General features: G+C 48.9%; 1 protein-coding gene across 3 annotated transcripts in view; it reads left to right on the top strand.

The window, feature by feature from the left end:
• The first annotated feature begins 1387 nt into the window (after positions 1-1387).
• SMARCD3 (SWI/SNF related, matrix associated, actin dependent regulator of chromatin, subfamily d, member 3) overlaps positions 1388-17434 on the top strand; it is an 89095-nt gene continuing 73048 nt past the window's right edge. Inside the window, exons 1-3 of one of the 3 annotated variants that reach the window (XM_051611022.1) lie at positions 1849-2343; positions 2454-2638; positions 3920-4113. The gene's annotated coding sequence lies outside the window, so the exon portion shown is untranslated. Of the gene's footprint in view, positions 1403-1848; positions 2639-3919; positions 4114-17434 lie in introns of those variants that run through there. The other 2 variants (XM_051611023.1, XM_051611021.1) reach the window with 2 other exon arrangements.

Raw genomic sequence — 17434 nt, 5'->3', positions numbered from 1 at the left:
CAAGCCTCATCCAACCTGGCCCTGAACACCTCCAGGGATGGGGCAGCCACAGGTTCCTTGTGCAACCTGTGCAAGTGCCTTCCTACCCTCATAGTGAACGATTTCTTCCTGATGTCCAACCTAAGTCTCCCCTCTTTCAGTTTAAAACCATTAACCCCGGGCCCTATCACTGCCCTCTCTGGTGAAAGCCCCTCCCCAGCCTTCCTGGAGCCCCCTCAGGCACTGGCAGGTGCTCCAAGGTCTCCCCGGAGCCTGCTCCTCTCCAGGCTGGCCAGCCCAGCTCCCAGCTCGTGCAGAGCTGCTCCAGCCCTCCCACCGTCTCCGAGCCCTTTTTCTTGCCCCACTCCAACAGCTCCAGGTCTTGCCCAGAGCTTTTTGAACACCTGAGTTGGCAGAACGGCCTCTGCTCAGCGGACACTCCTTTTAGACTGAGTTGTTTCCCTTCGCCCCTTCCTCACTGCCCCAGCCCGGGCCTTCCCGCCCCAAGCGGGCTCCGTCCCCGCCGCCCGGTGTGTCCGCGGGGCGGGGCGGGCCAGGCCGCTCCCGGCACCGCCGCCAGACGGGCCGGGGCCGGGGCCGGGCTGCGCGGGGGCTGTGCTGCAGCCCGAGCGCCCGGGGGCCGGTGCCGCGGCGGGGCGGATGGCGGCGGCGCTGCGGTGCGGTGCGGTGCGGTGCGGTGCGCGGGGCTGCGGCGGCGGGGGGCGGTGAGTGAGGGGCCCGGCAGCGGGAGCGCGCGGGGGCGGCTGCGGGGGGAGCCGCGAGTGAGGGGTGCGCTGTGGCGGGCGCGGGGCTCTGCCGGTGAGTGGGGGCGCCGCGGGCGGTGGTGAGTGCGGGGCTGAGGAGCGTGCGGGGCTGTGCGGGTCGGGGCCGCTGCCGCCGTGAGGGAGCTGCGGTGCCGGGGCTCGGTGGTGGCCGGGGCTGGGAGCTGTGGCGGTGGGAACGGGCTGCGCCGGCGGACCCGCAGCCTGTCCGGCCCTCTCCCGCGGCTGCCGTCGGCGGGCGAGAGAATCGCCCGGAGGCGGCAGGGCCGGGGCTGCCCGGGGCGCGGGAGAGGTACGGGCGGAGCTCCGCGCCGCGCCGCCCCCGCAGGGCCGGGGAGCGGGCGCAGGGAGCGGGGCTGCACCGTCCTCCGGTGGCCGGAGCAGCGCCACAAGGCGGGAGGCCGGGGCGCGGCTGGGCCGGGGGAGCGGTCGCTCTCCGCCCGGGACCCCGTGCCCCGGCGGGGAGGGCGCTGCGGGTGCCGGCCCGGCGCCGCGGCTCCGCGCGGGCGGGCAGCACCGCGCACTTTGCAGACAGTCCCTGCGCCGCTACCGCAGCGCCGCGCAGGCGCCGCGCGCCCCGCGCCCGGACGGCGGCCGCGCGAGCGGGAGGGCGGCGCGGCGGGAGCGGCGCGGACGGGACGGTGAGTCCTGCCCTGCCCTGCCCTGCCCTGCCCTGCCCCGCCCCGCGCCCGGCGGGACCCGCGGCGCCGCGTGCGGCTCCGCCTCGGGCACCTGCGGGGGCTCTGGCTGCGGGACACCCCCGCCTGGTCGTTGCCCGCCGCCAGCGGCGCCGCGGGGCACGGACCCCGGAGCCCGGCGCTGCTCCTGCCGGCGCTGCCTGCGGGGCCCCGGCGGACCCTCCCGCGCGGCTCCCTCCGGTCCCTGCCTCGGACCCGGGCGGCCCCGCGGGTGGCCCCGCGTCCTGCGCCGAGCCCGGTGGCTTTGCTGCCTCGGGGGGAACCAGCTGGCTCGGGGAGGCCGGCACTCGTTTACCCCTCCCAAATGCGGACTACAAGCCCCGTTGGGAGGCTCTTCCTCAGCCCGGACTGAATTTCCCGGGGGAGACACCAGCGCTCGCCTGGACTCGCCCGGCCTGCCGTGGCATGGTCCTCTGGAGAGGAGGGTCCTCTCCTTGACAGCCTGTCCCTGCAGACGCTCCGCAGCCCGGGGCTGTCCTGTCACTACCTGGCAGCCGGCTCCAGTGCTCCAGGAACAACCAACCTTCATGCAGCAGATAGACCTTCTGAGAGAGAATTTGTCTTGCTACCTCTAAACTTCCCCTCAGCTCTGTTTTCAGAGGGAGAGACCTAGTGCCAGATACTCCCTCAGGACAAACTTACCCGCCTTTGTAGGAGACTAATGCTCTGGAAGATCCTGACTTCCCACTCAGGCAAACCATCTCACTTTGGTGCCATGATCTTGCTGCTGGAGATTGCTGATAGATCCCTCACTCCCTCCTGTTCCCTGGGGCCTGAACTCTCAATGTCTTCTATCAGCAGGGCCTGTGGAGGGACCCTGTGTGCAAGTTGCTTCTGGGAAAGCCTGGGGTAGAAATTAAACTGGGGACTGAGGAGAAAGCAAGGTAATTCACCAGTTAGCATGATCTGGAGGCGCTTTTGTGCGGTGTCCTTGCCTAGAGCTGTAAGCACTGCTCTTCCTGGAGAGACTGGCTTTGTACTGTTGCCCACCCAGGGGAGTCCTGCAGCTTCTGAGAAGAACCAGTTCCTTGGTGCTACATCAGGAACAATCAACATCCTACTGTTTGCCTTGGGGACACCACCATGAGAAGCCAGCCCATCTTCTGTGGCAGAATTCCCAGCCCTCTGTCTTTGAGGAAGAAGCTCCCAGCCCGGCCTTACCCCTAAGACAGGATGAGGGTGAGCTTCCCAACGCTGTCAGCCTTTCCTTGCCCTCTTTTCCACACTGCTGCAGTGAGGTTCCTTTCTGTTGCTCCTGCAGTTTCCTGGCCCAGCCCTTCTCACTTGCCCTGCCTGCACTGCTGTGTTCTTCTTCAGCCACTGCTTTTCCAGGCCTGTCCTTCCTTGACTTCAGCTCTATTTTAGCACAGTTCACCATGATCTTTCTGCCCTTTGTTCTTCCCTTGTTCTGACCCTGTTGGACCTAGAGCCATGTTACTGTCCCTGATGGGTTTGTCTGCTCTTGTGCTGACCAACAACTGCCTGGGCTGGCACTGGGATGCTCCTGTTTCCCTTTCTTGCCTATGCATTCTTAGAGCAGTTGCTTCTAACTGCATGACTACGTATGAGCTTACACCCGTGTATGCTGTGAGTGCTGGTGGTCATAGCTGTTCTGCTCTAATGCTTCTCCATCAACTACAGTCGAGAGCTGTCAGAAGCAGCAGTGCTTTGTATGACCAGGTGCAGCGGGCTTGGCTCTTCCCAAGGAGCAGCTCACTTCTCGTTCTCAGCCTGGGTCATCTTTTCTGGGACCTGCCATGGATATGCAGACACTGACACTGCCTGACTGTGGGGTCATTAGTTCTCCCAGTTTGCAACACTTGCCAGCCTTTCCAGGGCAGGTGACAATGCCTGCTGAAATGCCAGAGTGTTCTGATAGCCTTGAAGGATTTGATTTTTTAAATCATGAAAGCAAGCTGACTTGGTTAAAGTTCCTGAACTGGCCTGCTCTCCCAAGGGTTACCAGAGATGTCTGAGGGCAGAAACATTACTGAGAAGATCTATGCAAGAAGATACCCTTGCTTCTTGGTTAGGCCAGGCAAATTCCAGGGATCTCTTCCAATCTTAACCACCCTATGGTTCTTACCAGAGCATGCCTCAGCATGTTGACAGGCTAGAGGCCAAGTGCTGTGCTTTCTTCATGTTTTTCCCCAGTCTCCCCAAATACAAGCTGGCTCCATCTGTAAGTTGAATAACCTGTAAGAATGGACTAGTGCCTGGGCAAAAGTACTGTCCTGGGAACACTGACATCCAGAGGTGTGCAGTTGTGTGCAGAGAACTGCCTAATCACTATGGCAGTTGCATCTTTTCTTTCTTGGCCTTTTTTTTTTTTCCTCTTTTTTTTTTTTCTTGTTTCAGTTGTGCTGCTTATGAAGTGTCATGAGTTGGTGTTGTTCTAGGAAATTTTATTTATATTTTATATTACTTCCCTTTCACTCAGTCTGTACTTTCTCTTTTCAGAGCTGGATCCAAATTCATCCTTGGCCTGCTGTCTTAGAGCTGTTCCTGCTTCAGGTCAATGAGAATATCTGCTACTAATTCATCATGACATAATATCTGGTCTCCTGCCCCATCCTGTTGGATAAGTTTCCTGCTTCCTCTTGGTCTGTACACATGTGACTCCAGGTGTTCATCAGCTACCCAGTCTGGTGCAGGTAGGTTTTAGCCTTTTGAAAAATGATCTGTTCTAGTGGGGAAGAATGTGTCTCTGACTTGCATTGGGACTGGAAAATGTTTACCTTTGGATATGCAGGCAAGGCTGGTTTGTGAAATAGATCCTGAACTGCCTGCTTGCTGCAGTTGACCAAAGCTGATCATTTACCTGCCAGCTCCTGGGATTGTTCTTCTCATGCTGGCAGGGAGGGAACTGAGGAGGCAGTCTTGCTCAGGGCAGGTCACCTTAGAGAATGCAGTTGCTAAGGGCAGGCCTAACAGGAAAGACTGAAGAGTAGTAGGTATTCTTTGTGCTAATTCATTACTCCATTAGCTACAAGTAAAGGTGATTAGTTCTTGTCAGATGGTTATTGATGTGTGGGGTTACCGTGCTCCTCACAGCAAGTTTAACTTCTCAGCTGGTAGATTCTCCAGGACCTCCTGTTGTTGGTCATCTCCATGATAGGGTTCTCAAATCTGCCACTCGGGTCTTTAGTTTTTACCATTAGTTCAGTCTTCTTGTTGCTTCCACTGGTGAATATCCACCTGTATCCACCTTTTTTCCCAGTCAGTACCTGTAAGGGACTTTGTTTTTCCCACGGCTAGATCGGTGCCGTTTCACTTGTGCAGCCTGTGTGGGTCACCTCCCTGGCAGTGTAAATAGTCTGGGAGAAAAGTTCATTCAATTTTGCATTGGAAATAAATAGCCTAGGTTATAACTTTTTTATTTTAAGACACATTAGGCTTGTTACTGTCATCTGCCCGTTAACAACTGGGTTGCTTAGCCTTTGCAGCACAGCTCTGAACTTTGCCCAGTGCCTGTGGCCTCTGGCTGAGCTAGGGAAGGGCTATTACAGAGAGATCCTGGTGCTGGGCTACCAGCCCTAACTTACAGGTTTTGTGCTGAGTCCAACCGAAGGATCCTGTCTCAGACTAGGGGTGGATATTTGGAAAAGGAACAGGAAAATGAGACAAATCATAGAATGTGCTGGGTTAGAAGGGACCTTTAAGGGTCCTCTAGTCCAGCCCCCCTGCAGTGAGTAGGGACCTCTTTAACTAGATCAGGTTGCTCAAAGCCCAGTCAAACCTGACCTTAAATGTCTCCAGGGATGGGGCCTCCTCCACCTCTCTGGGCAGCCTGTTCCAGCGCTTCCCCAGCCTCATTGCAAAGAGCTTCTTCCTGATACCCAATCTGAATCCACCCTGCTCTAGTTTAAGACCATTGCCCCATATCCTGTCACTACATGCTCCTGTAAACAGTCCCTTCCCAGCTTTCCTGGAGCCCCTTCAGGCACTGGAAGCTGCTCTAAGGTCTCCCTGGAGCCTTCTCTTCTTCAGGCTGAACACCCCAACTCTCCCAGCCTGTCTCCAGAGCAGAGCTGCTCCAGCCTTCCCATCATCTCTGTGGCCTCCTCTGGACTCACTCCAACTGGTCTGTGTTCTTGTGTCCTCCAGAGCTGGACACAGTGCTCCAGGTGAGGTGTCCCCAGAGCAGAGCAGAGGAGGCAGAATCACCCCTCTCCATCTGTTGTCCACACTGCTTTTTATGCACCCAGGATGTGATTGTCCCTCTGAGCCATGAGCGTGCATGGTTGGCCTGTGTCCAGTTGCTCATCCAGGTCTCCCCAGGTCCCTTTCTGCAGGGCTGCTCTCTGTCACATCATCCCCTGAATGTTGAACAGCGTTTTTCCTTCTCAAGTCCGTTTAAGTTTTTGCTGTCATCTAATTATGGAGTCAGCAGCTTGGAGTACACAAATGTTAGAAAATCCCCCAGATTCTTAGGTCTACTGTTGCAATGTTATCTTCATTGGAAGGAGCTGTTTCCATTTTTGTGTTGATGTTTTCTGTCGCTATTCTGCCCTTTTCTGTCCAGTTGAATGTTCTCTTGGATTCAGAGGCCAGGGAGGACTGCAGAGCTGTTCACTCAGGTGTGCTCCTAAAGCCAGGGGGTCCATGTGTCCAGCTCACAGCTGTTGCTGGGTAAAGGTGTGTCTTTCAGAAGGGCAATTTGGTGGTTCTCCTCATTCAGGTTCCCAATGGTAGAAGACTGAGGAGTGGACAAGAGCTATTTGGCACAGGGAGAGACGAGACAAAAAGGGGGTGCAGACTGCAGATGCTTGGCAAAAGCAATTGCAAGTAAAGACAGTGACAACAATGACCTGCTAAGCAGGAAATGGTTTTGTGATTTTTTACTTGTGTTGCACTCAGGGATGGTGTTGGGGTCCAGCTGACAATGCCAGGCAGCAAATGTGGCAAAAGGCATTCTCTAGTTGGCACCTAGGAAAGTTCCTTTCCTTTTCAGTTCTGGCACTTCACTCAGTATCTTTCTGTTGATGTAACCATCCCATGCGACGTTCAGCACATACACTGACTTGTTAGGAACCCACTGATGTCACTGTGCAATATACCTGCTAATGGATATTCCTGCAGGGAATCCACTACACTGGCTGGAATCAGCAGAGTTTGTGTATGAAAACTCCTTTAGCTTTTAAATGAAAGGTGAAGTGTTAACTTTAATCCTCAAGACTCTTAATTGCTTGGAGCTCACTCCTCTTCCAGTGCAGTATTGCCACAGTGGTTTCCAAACCAAGAGCTTGGGCTAGCACCTAGACCTTGCTGGTGTCCCCTTAAACTGAGGAGCATTCCAGGAACTTAGCTTTTCAGGAAAGGTGCAGCTGTAGGATTTGAATGGTTCTGAAGTTGAAGTGTAAAGGATTAAGAGTTCTGGTACATTGCCACAGGAGTAATCCAGGGTTTTTGTTGATACAGAAGTGTCCTAAGTGCATGGAAACATAACAACGGGCATGCTTTTCTGCTAGTTCTCAGAGCTGTTGCTGTGTTCCCATGACGCTCTCATGTTCCCTTCTTGTTTGGGAAGTGTTACTCAGGGGTCATCAGGTGGGAGGTGTCTGGTTTCCCTGAACTGGCAGCCCAAGATGCCCATGTCAAGAGCTGATGTTTCCTGAGTAAACTGACAGTAACAGTGATGTGGTCATTTTTGTACCTGGACATAATGACAGCAGAGTCACCTCAGTGCTGGACAAGGGTCTCATGGCTTCTGTGGAAAGCTGTGTTGATCTTCCCTCCATTTCTTCAAAAACTCTGGATTCATTGGTTCCAGTGGTTGAGAGAGAAACTTCCTGTCCTTTCTGGCCTTTGATAGTCCAACAGCCTTTGCTGCTCTGTGCTCTTACCACAACAATGGTGTCTCTGTTTGTGTGTGGTAGTGTCCATAGCCAGGGACAGAAGCATTTACCTGTGAATGGAACTTTCACCACACCTTCAGTGAAGCCCTTGGCTCGACTGAAGAGTGTGCCAGCTTCACAAAGCCAGTGTCAGAGTCTAATCAACGTTTTATCTTTTTACCCTGAAGTTTGGCACACTTATTTTCTGCCTGTGAATTAATTTAAAAAATAATTTGCTTAAAGGCAGTTTAGCTCCTTTCAAGATCCTAAACGGCAGAGAAAAAAATACAATTTACCAATCATGTATTTTTAAATTTACAGGCACAGCTGTTGCTCTGCTGTGGGAAATTGTATAAATTCAACTTTTGATAAGCATGTGGCCATTGATTTGCAAATGTGCTTCTGATGATGTGAAGGAAATTGGACTTCATTTGGTGAAATTGCAGGGCCTGTCGAAGCATTGTATTCAAAATTTATAAATTCATAATTTTTTAAGATTTAAACTATTCGTTTTCCCCTGGCAAAATATGCTTGATTCATGGCAACTGCAGAATTTACAGTTAAAAGTTGATGTCCAGATGGTGAGCAAGAGCTGTGTTTGCAGCTGTTAGGTTGGTGAGGAATGATTTTACATGTTACTTGTAGGTAACTTTTTAAAGCTTTCCATTCCTGGCAGGGAAGGGACACACTGCAGGGTTACTGAAGGCTTTTTATTTTTTTTTTTTCTTCTTTAAGATCATAGGGATAACCACATGGTAACGGAGCTGGCAGGTGTGCTGGTCAGACTTGGTGTGGAGAGTAGCCACTACCAGTAGTTGCAGGAGGAGGTACAAAGCTCCTTCAGTGTGTTGTTCATAGAATGATGGGTGGTTTTGGCTGCAAGGGACCTGCAAAGATCCTCCAGTCCTGCTCCAGCCTCTGACCACCCTCATAATAAAAAATATCTTTCTTATGTCCAGTCTAAACCTGCCCTCTTTCAGTTGGAAACCATCACCCCTTGTCCTGTCACTGCAGGCCTTGGTAACAAGTCTCTCTACATCTTTCCTATGAGACCCTTTCAGTGCTGGAAGGCTGCAGTCAGGGCTCTCCTCCTCTGTTCTCCAGGCTGAACATCCCCAACTCATCTCTTCCTCACAGGAGAGATGTTGCAGCTCTCTGGTAATTTTCATGGCCCTCCTCTGACCTGCTCTAGCAGGTTCATGTCTGTCTTGCACTGTGTACCAGAGCTGGGTCCAGGTGGGACTCAGGAGAGCAGAGAGGAAGGATCCCCTCCCTTTGATGCAGCCCAGGACACGGGGCGTCCTGCGCTGCCGGCGCTCCTTGCTGGCTCCAGTCTGACCTTCCAGCTCGGTGTCCCCAGGTTCTCCTCCACAGAGCTGCTCTGGGTCAGCTCCTCCCCAGCCTGTGCTGGTGCTGGGGACTGCCCTGGCCCAGCTGCCCTTGGCCTTGTTGAGCTCCATGAGGTTCACCTGGGCCCTCTCCTCCAGCCTGGGATGGTCCCTCTGGATGGCATCCCTGCCCTTCCCTGTCAGCTGCACCACGGGGCCTGGAGGCACCCACAGGCTGCTGAGGCTGCTCTCAGTCCCCCTGTGTCACTGATGAAGATGTTCAACAGTGCTGGTCCCAGTAAGGACCCTGGAGGGACACCACTTAATACTGATCTCCATTTGGACATTGAGCTGGCAGCTGCATTAAGAACATTTTTCTTAGAACACAGGAACTATCAATTCCCATGCTCAAGAAATCAGGTGAGGAAGGTGAAAAACCAGCATGGCTGAGTAAGGACCACTGGTCAAACCAGAACAGAAGAGGGAAATTAACAGGCAGTGGAAGTGGGAACATGTATCCTGTGAAGAATACAGTGATACTGCCAGGGAGTGGAGGGATGGGATCAGGAAAGCTAAGGCACAACTGGAGATAAATTTGGCAAGGGGCGTGATGTGTACTAAGAAGGGCTTCTAGAGGTACACTAGTCAAGACATGGAGGACAAAAGACATTGTAGCCTCCAAAAAATGAGACGGAGAATCTGATGGCAATTGGCATGAAGATGGCTGAAGTACTCAAGAACTTGTCCCCCCCTCAGTTTTCATTGGCAATTGCTCTTCCTAAATGCCTGGAGTCCCTGAAGCTCAAGACCAGAACTAGGGGAATGAGGTCCCACCCGTGGTGGGAGAAGATCAGATTCTAAACCATCAGAGGAACCTGAACGTACACAAGTCCACCAGACCTGATCAGATGTGTGCCAGGGTCCTGAGGGGGCTGCCTGGTGGTGAATCCTGTCTCTTCCCAGTAACCTGCATTAATCAAAGAACATCCTGTTACTGTGGAGCCAAAGTCCTGGCACCAGCACGAGCCGTGAAGCCACTGTTGATTGGTATAATCATGATTGTTTACAGATGAGTGGATCTTATGGCTAAAAGAGACTTTAGGATCCCCTGACACCTGCATTTTCCTGAGCACCGATGGACTTACATTTGTCTTTACTGTGAGCCTCTTTCCAGAAAGACAAGCTGCAGTTTGGTTAGCTATTGTAAATTAAAAATGGAATGTACTGCCTGTAGAGCCTCTCTCAGTGGAGGGCTTAGGAAATTGGACAAATACCTGTTACGAAGGGTTTTGGCAGGTGAATACTGACTTGGGGCAAGGAAGGATTGATTTGAAGATCTAATGGCCATGCTAGCCCCTCTAGTTTGATTCTGTAAGTATCTTGTGATGGACTATGCTAAAGGCAAGGGGTGGAGGTTACACCAGTGTCAGCTGTGCTTACACAGGAGAGTGTCACCATAACCAGCTGCTAGGTGTGGGACCCCCCGTGCTCCTCACTGACACGGGCTGTCATGTGTGGAATGGTTTGTCTCATGTCGGCTTTTGTCTGCTGGCTCTTACCCTGTTTTGTTTTTTTTTTTTCCTCTAATTTAAAAGCTTTTACTGGGATTTTGTGAATTTTTGTTCTGACATTGAATGTTCTTAAACATCATAATCATGTTAATCTCTCAGCTTTATGTTTAGTTCATTAAATGTGTTGCATTATTTAGATCTTTCATGGACAACATTTTTCAGACTTCTGGATTGTACTTGGCACTGCTTTGTTCAGTGTTCCAGCTTGGGTTTCTGTAGTGATGGAAGCACATGGAGAAATTCATCCTGCTGTCCTGGCTTTCTCCTCATAAATCCAAGGGTTCCTTTGGCTCTCGTTGCTGCAGGGTGGAACAGATAATTCAGCTTGAGTTGTTTTCCCACTGTGGTCCCTTCTTCCTTTTCAGATTTCCCACTTTTCAAAACACCATCTTCTGCTTTAGGGGATTGTTTCACTCTTTGTCCCTTAGACCATTCCTTGCCTTTAAACACACACTTGGAGTGGCTCCATCTTAATCAGAAGGCTTGATCCAGCAGTTCTGTCCTGCTCTCTGTTTCATTTGAGTTTCCATATGCTGAACGACACTGTTGAATGTTGTCTGATAGTTACTAGCCCTCCCTGTAAAGGGATCTTCACTTTTAACTATCTTTACTGTTTAATTTTTGCCAGCAAATTTGGGACATTATTGATATTTCATTGTGTTTACTTGTAACCAGAAAAAAATAGTCTAATGATACCAAATCATCCCTTTGGAATGGTCTTTCAAGTACCTCATGATTAATGCCAGGCAGTAAGCTGTCCCTCACAGAAGGATCCTGTTGGTCCACAAGAGAGCCTGGCTTTTGTTCTGTGGGCTTTGTTCTTTATGAACTTTCTCATTGTTCTCTTAATATTTAACATTACAGCTCTGATGTTCTTGTATGGATGGAAGGTACTAGTCCAAGGGTCTAGTACCTTGTCTGTGAGTAATTCTGGTGCCATTTTGTGCTTGGTAGTCCAGATCTAGCTTGGAAGGGAAGGAAGCAAACCAGTGGGGAGTGCCAAGAATGCCATCAGTGGGTCTCCCTGGAATCCAGGGGTATGCATAGACCAGCTGGGGCCCAAGGCAGTGTGATGGAACATGAGACATCTGCTGGCAGAACTTCTGTGGGCTGTCAGGGACTTCTCACTGCCACCCTCTGAAATTGTATGGTCATGTGTGTCTTGTGGCCATTTGACATATAAAGATTTAATGTGTATCTCACAAGGTCAGGAAAACTGGATGCTTGTCACCTGGTTGACTTCTTTCTACATCTTCAGTGTCTCTTGGCAAGGCCAGTTGGTGCCTCAGGCTAACGATTCTGCATTTAAAAGCTTCTGTTGTTTTTGAGTTTGTTGCTCTCTGTTTTTATTGGTGGTTGTCTAGTTCTGTTAAAAGATAAAGTGCTCCTAGTTATGTCCCAGTGCTAGTCTTAATTCTGTACATTTCCTTCCTCCCCTGCAAAATAAACAAGCACTCTTTTTCAGCTCCTCTTCATAACATAATTATTTTGTACCTAGTTTTTCCATATCTGCATCTTTATTCATTCTGCTGCATGCTTTCTGGAGATATGACCAGCACTGGCTCCAGTGTGATAAAAGCAAGAGAGAACCACTGACTGCTGCCATGTTCTGTAAAAAAATCAGTAAAAGGAAAAGTGGCTTCATCCTGGCTGAAACCAGGACACATATCTTCTGTCGAGCTCTTCATATCTCCTTCAGGTTTTAATTTATGGGTGAACGTGTCTGTCAAGTGCAGCAGCATCTTCATCTGTTGGTGTATTTAACATGCACATTGCACATGAAGTTGTAATTAGTGGAGTCCTGTCTTTTGTTCACAGGGTTGGTGTCTGAGGCCACTGCAGACAAGGAGTCCGTGGGTCTTCTGTGGGGTCAGATGCTGCCCCGTGGTTCTGTCGTGCTCCTGTTCTATTACCTCTTGTTAATAGGGTTAGAATTCTTTGGTGGGTCGTGTGAATAAGAGGAGGCCTGTCAGTGTATTGTGCTGAGATGTTTTGAGAATGGTTTCTACAGAATGTGACAGCTCATAAGGGGAGTTTATCATCAGTAAGAACAATTCCTCACAAGCAGGAAGGAAAAGCCACTTTGTGGTTTGAACACCCCTTGGTGTTCAGTGTATGATCAATGATCTCTGAAGAGGTAAGTAATGAAGCAACAAAAATAGCTGATGATGTAACACTATTCAGTCCAGTAGAAACTAAACCTGGCTCTTAAGATTGGGGAAGAGTTTTTCAAAACTGGATGATAATATGGCAGAAAAAAATTAACATTGATGATTTTTTATGTAACGTATGTAGAGAAAATAAGCCAACCAGTGTAGGTACATTGTTGTCAAAATTATAATTTTTAGCTCAGGAAAGAAATCTTAGCATCTTTATAGGTAGTTATCTGCAAATATGAACTTTAGCAACTGAAATGGAAAATTCAGTGTTAGATGTTACAGGAAAGCAATTAACAAACCTGAAGCAATTTTTACAATATTGTATAAATCCATGGTTCACCCCTGTCCTGAAGAGTGGATGCAGTTCTCTGTTTCTTAAGATGCAGTGACTAGTAGAACTTGAAGAATTGTAGAAAAAGTGATAAGAATAGTGAAAGGTGGAGAGATTTCCATCAGAGGAGGTATTTCAGAGAAATGATAGGTGAAGATAAGTGTGCTAGAGATCATCAGTCATCAGTAAGGAAAGGCAAGTTACTACTTGCAGAACATATAGATGTGAGGAAATTATTAAGCCACAAGCTTAAAACAAACACAAAGTGGTTGTTTTTTTTCAGCTCATGCCAAATGAGATTGTAGTGTTTATGACTGGCAGGAGTTTCAGCTGCCTGCAGTACAGAGGGTTCAAGCACAGGTACCAGACACGTCCACACACTGACCAGGCCCAGGCTGCTGCTAAACCCTGGCTGTAGGAACAGCAGGGTCATGCAAAGGGGAGTACCTGTGTCTTGGTTTTGTTTGGGCTGTTTTGGGTTTTTTGCAGTCATATTGTTGTGGCTATGATGCAGTGTCAGTAGAGTAAAAAAAGTTGTACAGGAATATCTTTACCAGCATACCTGATACAGTTGTAAGAAAAAACAAAACACAACAGAATACTTACTTCTGAAAATGTAATTTCTTACAGTCTCTTTTTGAGCATCTGGTGCTGACTGTTGGCTCCATGGACCTTTGGTCTGAGATCTGATGGTGTCAGAAGTGTGAATTTTTCCACAGTTGCTGTTAAGAGTCTGAGGACAGTAAATGATAAAGGCTTCTTTTATTCCAGTCATTGTTGTTAAGCAACTTAAAAGGGGAAAAAAAAAAAAAATAGGTTAAATAGTGTAGCTGAAACTCCCTTCCCCATCTGTGACTTTGTTCTTTCTTTTGTGCAGTAGCCCTCTGAACTGTGCAGGCTTCCCCTACCGGTACAAGTCTTTTGTACTGATTTAAAATTGAATATAAAGATACCTTGTTTCTATTTATAGAGTGTACTTTGGATGAGAGGAAAAGTGAAGACAGAACATTTTTTTTAAAGAAATTTTCACCGAAAGCAAGTGAAATTTCACAAGCTCAATTTTGTGTTGTTTTTTTTTTTTTTGTAATCAGGTAGTGGGTGTTCTGCAGAGTGTGGCCAGATATGGGCCCTGCAAGCAGGTGGTAAGTTTAGGGTTCTCTTTTGAGTTTCATGCAAGGGGGGAACTGTTCTGGAGAGAAGCAGAACTCAGATACCAGATGTTCCATCCAGGAAGTGTGGGTGATACAGGTGGGAAATTTCCCTTTCTGGGTTTACAGGAGTGAGAGGAAAGCTCAACAGGAGAGTTGTGCTGCTGCGGGGCAAGTGTTGTGCACAGCAGGCTCCCTTCACTTTTCATTTGACAAACAAGCCTAGCAAGTACCCAGCAACAGCACTACTTAAAGAGGACAAAAATAAAATTAAATCCTCCAAAATCTGTTGCTCAATTCAGATTAAAAGAGTGGGAAATTCTCAAATATTTTATCAAGGCTCTGTATTCAGTTGATGCTGCTCTGACAGCTCACCTGCTGTTTAGACAGTATCACAGATGACTCTACTGGTGTTTCCCTTCCCCTGCTCTGAGGGGGTCTGTTTCACACATCACATCTGGGCTCTGTTTCTGCTGCTTCTTGCCAGAGCTGAGAGCTAAATGTTCTTTGCATCAGTTCAGTGAAGACACCTGTGTGTGCGTGGAGGCACTTGGCTTGAGAAAGAGCCAGAGGGCAGAGGAGCAGTGGTGGGTGAGGAAGCAGTGCCCTGAAACTGGCAGGAGAATGAGGGAAAGAACAGGATAGAGGAAGGGGCAGGGAGCTCTGGTGGGTTGCCAGAGTTCTGGAGGTGGGCTTGGGGGATTGGTTTGAGGTGAAATGCAGATCAGGACATGAAAAGCAGGCAGCAGCAGAGTGTGCAGAGTGCTGGGGAGAGGAGCTGTAAATATGGAGGGCTTTCTTACCCAGGACAACTTAACCTCTTTTGCCTTCCTGCCATCTACTAATGCTCCTGTTTGGAGAAAAAACAAAAAAAGGAAAAGGTAGGAAATGATTTCACGTGGTTTGGGGAGAACTTTTTGGCTTCAGAAATGAAGCTGTATATGATGGCTGGCAGGAGGAACCTAACTTGACCAAATAACTTGGCTTCTGGAGATCCTCACTTTTTTTATTGTGATGGTACCAGAACTTGAAATTGTGGAGAGAGAAATACTGTTCTGCAGGTTACAACACATGTTAATATTCTACACAGTTCCACCCTGGGGCCAGTCTTTCTCCTATGCTGCCCAGTGACAGGACAAGAAGTAACAGGCACAAACTTGAACATAAGAAGTTCCATCTAAAGATGAGGAGGAACTTCTTCACTTTGAGAGTGGCAGAGTCCTGGAACAGGCTGCCCAGAGAAGTTGTGGAGTTTCCATCCCTGGAGACATTCCAGAATATCCTAGACACCGTACTGTGCAACCTGCTCTGGATGAACCTGCTCTGACAGGATAATCTCCAGAGGTCCCTTCCAACTCCTAACATTCTGTGATTCTGTGGTAGTCTTTATAAAGGACATTTAATCCCTCAATGAAAGTATTACAAGTTAAGATGGGTATCTAACAGTTGTATCATTAAGTTCTTGCTTATTTTCTCTGTAAGTGCTTCAGGTCACTTCTTACTTACAGACTTTCATTCTAGTTGCTTCAGGAACCTGTAGGTTATTGCCAAATTTTCCCAACTTTCCAGGTATGAGTAGAATGGATGGTGATTCTCCAACAGAACAGGCAGCAGCTGCTGGGTTGTGCTGACAATGGCTGGGCCTTGAGCAGAATGTTTATGAAGGGACTATGTCTGGACTGTCCTTCCATCTCTTGCCTCTTTATCCTGCTCAGTCAATCATGCTCAGAGGCTCCTTGTTTGAATGCTGAGCCTGTGTGGACACTTGTGTGGACGTGTCTTCTCTGGCTGTTGCTGCCCCATAGCTTCTCTGCTGCATTGACCATTCTGCAGGGGAACAGATCCTGGCAGAGGCCACAGCAGAGCCTGACCATCCTCTCACCCATCACTCAGCACTGGTACCATCTAACACAACTTGTCTCTTAACTTTCTGTCCTGCAACTGTTTTTCCTTCTTAGTCACTGATAGTGCTGTCATAGATTTATTTTGTCTTGGCAGATCTGGCTCCGTCTTAACATTGCACACACCTGTACTGGGTTGAGATGAAGCCAACCAAACGTCTGGTGTTACCAGCTGGTTGAGCTAGAGCCTCGGGTCTCACCTCAGCTAAACAAACATGCATGACATGGTCATGGTTTATGGAAGGCTGTATGAACAAATTGGCAATTTTTTATAAATAGCCCTATGAAAATATCCTTATGAAAATACACCAGTTTAGTTTGACAAGAGAGGTTTTCCATAAACCATTCTGATTAGTGTTAATTAATTTAGTAGCACCAGTATTTCCTGAGTGCTATGGCAGCAATAGTTAGATGTCAGACTTGCTGCTCTCTAATCAGTCATGTCATCCAGTTTACTATTCCTTATTGTCTGACACAGCATTAACTTTGTTCTTCTTCAGTGTTTCAAGATTTCTTAAGTCAACAGTAATGATCGGAGGAAGCCACAAGTTGTTTCTGGTAAAGCTGTTGAGTGCAGCATCCAGCACATAATTGGAAATTGTCTGATGTGGGCCCTCTGGCTTCTAAATACCCGACAGAATGCTTATTGTCAACACTTCTGTAAATCATCTTGATAGGGCATCAAACATTCCTTATTTCTAGGAGGACATTTTTGTTACTGAAACACTACTTTAAAATAATTTTGTACTGCTTTTTATTTTCTATCATCATGGATTTTGAGTCAATTACATTAAGTTACCTAATTGAATGTTATAGCAGAGACTGCCATGTAAAAGTTGTTAGTATCATTTGTATTGTTTATGTTATTGCTTCTTTTTTATTCTATTGTTACTGGAAAAAATAATAGTTGTTGACCTTTGGAAGAAAGGGCAGGCAACTCAGGAGAACTACAAGGATGTCATGAGGTTATGGAGGGAGAAAACTAGAACGGCTAGAGCCCAACTAGAACTGGATATGACCACTGCTGTAAAAGACAATACCACTTTTCTCCATACTCAGCGACAAAAGGAAGGCCAAGGAGAACCTCCATGCTTTACTGGATGGGGGGGCAACACAGTGACAAAGGATGAGGTAAAGGTGGAAGGTGCTAAGTGCCTCCTTTGCCTCAAGTCATCAATAGTACCCCCAGTTGTTCTGGAGGTACCCTGAGGCAACCCTGAGGTTGAAGACAGGGAGCAGAAGGAAGTCCTCATAATCCAAGGGAAAATGGTTAGGGACCTGCTACACCTTCTGCACCCCTCAGACAAACCCCAGGCCTTGGGGCTGGATGGGATCTGCCAAGGGCATGGAGGGGCTGGTGGAAGTGCTCACCAAGCCACTTCCCATCAGGTATCAGCAGTCCTGGGAAATCGGGGAGGTCCCAGCTGGCTGGAGATTGGCAAGTGTGATCCCCATCCACAAGAAAGGGCAGAAGGAGGATCCAGGGAACCACAGGCATGTCAGTCTGACCTTGGTACTGGGGAGGGTTATGGAGGGATCATCCTGAGTGCCCACCATCACAGCTCCTCCTTTCGTAGGCCTGTTTCACTTAATCATTTTTAAAATTATGAGTAAGCTGGTTGAGACATCCCACCATTGAGCAGCTGGAGAGGACCTCTGCCCCTTCTGCTTCCCCACTGTTATCTCTGTATGCAGGCCAT

This window comes from Apus apus, chromosome 2 (genome assembly GCF_020740795.1).
Source record: "Apus apus isolate bApuApu2 chromosome 2, bApuApu2.pri.cur, whole genome shotgun sequence".
In the NCBI taxonomy this organism is placed as follows: domain Eukaryota; kingdom Metazoa; phylum Chordata; class Aves; order Apodiformes; family Apodidae; genus Apus; species Apus apus.
This window is presented reverse-complemented; position numbering and strand designations above follow the sequence as displayed.